This window comes from Pyrus communis, chromosome 8 (genome assembly GCF_041283825.1).
Source record: "Pyrus communis isolate YQ-2024b chromosome 8, ASM4128382v1, whole genome shotgun sequence".
In the NCBI taxonomy this organism is placed as follows: domain Eukaryota; kingdom Viridiplantae; phylum Streptophyta; class Magnoliopsida; order Rosales; family Rosaceae; genus Pyrus; species Pyrus communis.
In genome coordinates this window covers 19,325,009-19,329,214 of record NC_142572.1, presented here as the reverse complement: position 1 = coordinate 19,329,214, position 4,206 = coordinate 19,325,009, and the positions used below count along the sequence as shown (strand labels likewise).

At 36.7% G+C, this 4,206-nt stretch overlaps 1 pseudogene; it reads left to right on the top strand.

The window, feature by feature from the left end:
- Nucleotides 1–1,409: 1,409 nt before the first annotated feature.
- LOC137718145 (serine/threonine-protein kinase STY17-like) lies at nucleotides 1,410–4,206 on the top strand (annotated as a pseudogene).

Below are 4,206 nucleotides of genomic sequence, written 5' to 3'. Positions count from 1 at the left end.
TGCAGTGAAATATATAAGATTTCGTATATCATAAATACATTATTCCTACTAGTGTTCTATCCCTACCTGTGTATTTTAATTTGTAACCGAAATGCATGATTTTTTTTATCAACTGTGAAATGTATTGAACAAAACCAAGTGGAGGTGGGGAAAAGGGCGAGGAGCTCCAGACTGACAGGCTAAGCCCTGCGCCCTGAGGGAGGACCAGCTGCTCTCAATAAGATTACGATCGTTGAATGGTCCACAGTCTCCTCCTCCTCAGTCCTCACTAGATTAGGTTCCACTACTTTTATTTTTTGGCTGTTTGGGTCGTGAAAGAGTAAAAGATAACAAAGTCACAAAAGAAAATAAGCGATTGTCGATCCCGAGGTGAAAATTCCATAAGCTTAGTTGTTAGCACCGTCGTCATCTCCTTTGACCTACAAAAGTGATGATCTGTGAATGTGAGAGTTGTTCTCGTAGGACCACTTACTTGTAGTAACTGTTAGGGTTTCAAGATTCATCTTCGTCTCTATCCCCATAGACTTGCATGCATTTAAACATATAGCACTGACAATCTAACCTATTCATTGGACACTTCATCGACTCCAATTATGTCGAAGGGTTTCGCTAGCGTCAATCTGACATAGACCTAAACCCTCAATTTGAGCAGTACGCTGCTTGCTCATCTATTGATATATAGATTTCACTCGCATCAATCAGATCTAAACTCTAAACTCCGAGATGTAAACCCTAATCTCACAATTATCAATGTATGAATTACAGTAGCACATCTTCCAAAAATGACTGACGCTAGCACACTCTTTATCTCGAATCAATCTTTATGTCTTCATATTAGTTTTAGGTTTATAGTAAAGTTTACGTGTTTCAAGTATATTCATAGCTACCACTAGAAGGAACCACTAATTAATGGTGGTCCAAATTTTAACCCTTGTGCCTTTTTATTATGCGTTATCCTAGATAGATTATCTATTTAAACTAAATTTTGTAAACCATGTGATGTGGTTGTTGTGATTCAATTATTACTTAAACATTGATTAACGTGTTTATTTCTTATTAGTGCACATATATGATTTGCAAATTTAATTTAAAAAATTGGTGCATTATCCTTTAATTATAGTAAATTCCGGCTAGAGTGTAAAATTTTGGCATCCATCCTCATATATTCATATATATATAATCGGAAGTTATCATAGATTCTATCGCCACATCCACATAATCTAAACAAAAACAAACAATTGACCCCACAAAATCCGCCCAAATTGTTTATTGCATGAACTAATCAACAAAGATTACGACACCTTTAATCACCATTAAACCGTTATTAAGCTTCCTCTCTTTGCATCTTCTTACTAATTAATCATAATTAGCATATAGAAGAATAGAACAGCATGAACTATCACAAGAAAATGGGCTCCATATTTGGGTCTCTACAGTCGGGAAAAAGTGCAAATCAAGTAGTAGCTACTAATAACACTACCGCCACCGCCGCATCAACTGGATGTTGCCTAGGGATTAATGGCTGCTCAAGTTCGGAGTCAGTTAACGTTGTTCCTATGAGCCAGCATCCAACGATCTCTAAATTGGAGCAGCAGGTATATACTATATTGTTTGGACCACAGTCTAGCTTTGAATTTTGTCAAATTTATAAAGGTGGTCCAACTAACTAGCTGGGTGGGATTTGACTATCGCACTAGCTAGATGCATGCTCATATTGGCTGGTATTTGACTATCGAGATATACATGAATTGATAATAATATATGGTAATGTGATTGTTATACTGAAAAAAAATTTATAATTAAGATCAAACATGCGTATCTCTACATTCGACAAAAAGAAAAGGAAAGAACCCTATCTCTACAACTTTTCCAATGCTGACTTTTAAATGATTGGAACGTTGGATTAATCATTGCAAATTCAAAGTTCGTAGTGCGATGAATCATGAATGGTAGACGGGCATTTTAGTGTTAAGAAATTGGTATTAAGGTTTTAATAGGAACCCAAACCTGGAATCCACATTTCGGCCTGCAAATTTACGTGGTCTTTGTAACAATTTAAATGTGAAGAAAATATTTCGATTTTAATTTTATTTTTGTCGATTTTTTACAAGTTGTTATTACAATATCGATTCTTTGCGGATGTTAACAGATATGCAGTCATAGTACGTGTATTTTTGTCATGCAACTATGAAATTGTAAACATCAAACGCTTTTTTTTTTTTTTTTTAGAATTGAAGAGTGTTATATTTTGGGTTTTGGATACAAATAAAGGTGGCAGAGCAGGAACAGAAAGTCCTAAAAGAGAAAGAGCTTCGCATGATGTACAAGAAGAGGTTGGAAAGAACACAAGATTATCTGAGGTACTGCCTACATGTAGCCCAAGATAGTGGATTCTTGAACCTCAGTCACAACTACAAAGATACTGGCCCACAACCATGCCCTCCCTCATCCAATGTTGTTACTCCAAATGCCAGCCCACAGTTTTCAACAACTACACCATTCTTCTGATCTAGCTGTTGTTATTGAGAAAGCCCAGCCAAATGGATGGTACATCCATCCCTCAAATTTTATATTATACATTATGTTTCGTAGGGTTTAGCATGTTATTTCTTCTGATTGTCAACGAACATTGTTAATCAAGTAAAATAAGTGTCTGAATGTGTGATTCTGGTTAGGGTCTTGATCAATGTAACTTGCCATATTGTCTGAAACCCTAGTAACGCATCTACTCATGTATGGTGAGAATTGGATCAGATTGAGTTTGAAGAAAAAAATAGGGCAGGGGAGTACGGCTCACATATACAAAGGAACATGGCATGGACTTGAAGTGGCAGTGAAATGCTTGTACCCTGATTTCTTTGAAACCAACGACAACGGTATCACATGTTTCGCTCAAGAGCTGGAGACCTTAGGTAGGCAGCGACATCGATACATACTTCAGCTAATGGGTGCATGCCTCGATACTCCTAACTACGCTTGGGTGGTGACGGAGTTCATGAACACGACTCTAAAGGAGTGGCTTCACGGCCCGGCCTGGAAATAGGCGAAAAGAGAGGATGATACCACTTCCTCCGTTCAAAGAGAGGGTCGCTAGGGCATTGGAGATTTCTCAAGCCATGCAGTATTTGCATGGACAAAAGCCTAAGGTTATTATTCTTCATTACCTCAAACCTAGCAACATATTTTTGGACGATGCTACATGTGCGAGTTGCGGATTTCGATCATGCTCGGTTCTTGAGTGATGAAGAGAAGGCACTCACTGGTGAAATAGGTGAGGATTTGTAAGTTAATTAATTGATATTGTATTCATACATGTGTTAATTAAGTGACTTTATGTCGTAATCTTTTGGTTTTGAAATTATTTGAAGGAACGTATGCATACACAACACTAGTGGTGATCCAATGCGAGCCATATAATGAAAAATGTGATATATACAATTTTGAATTTTTACTGAAAGAGCTTATAACTGAAAATTATCCTTACATTGAGACAGATTATAGTCCCACTAAGGTAAGAAACTACTCAGTACTCAACTTGTCTCAAGTTAAAAAAAAAAAAATAATAATAAATAAAAAAAAAAAAAAAAAAAAGATATAAAGTTGTACGGAGGGATTTTTCGGTGCAGCACAACCGTGCGGCACCACTCGCATGGGTGGACTTGCATGATAGAAAAGTAGGTGTTCTAGCCTTCTATGGTTTAGGGTTTAAAATGTCTGACACAAGATTTCCTTTTAGTATCACTTGATTTTCAAACATAAAAAGACACTATTGTAGATTTGGTTTTGAGCTATAAGAATGCTACAATTAATCATTCAAACGATTGTTCTTAATTGTCGATGCATGGTGTGAGACTTGCAATCTATTAACGATGAAATATCTATTACATGTGACTAACCCAGATAAAATCTTTGAGCCAACATGGCATGAACAATAAGTAAATGCAAAATAATAATCGAATTAATCATGTGGGAAATAATACTAATTGACTGGTGATTATTATTGTAGATTGCGATGGAAGTTGTCGAGGACAACCTTGGGCCAAAACTGCCTGATGATCATGATGGGCAACTTGGAGAGCTAATTGGCCTAATTTGCCTTTCATGGGACGCAGATGCTTCAGCGAGACCATGCTTTTCCACCATTACAAGCAGTCTGAAGGCTCTTCAAAACAAAATATTTGATTAATGTTAATGCTAATCTAATCA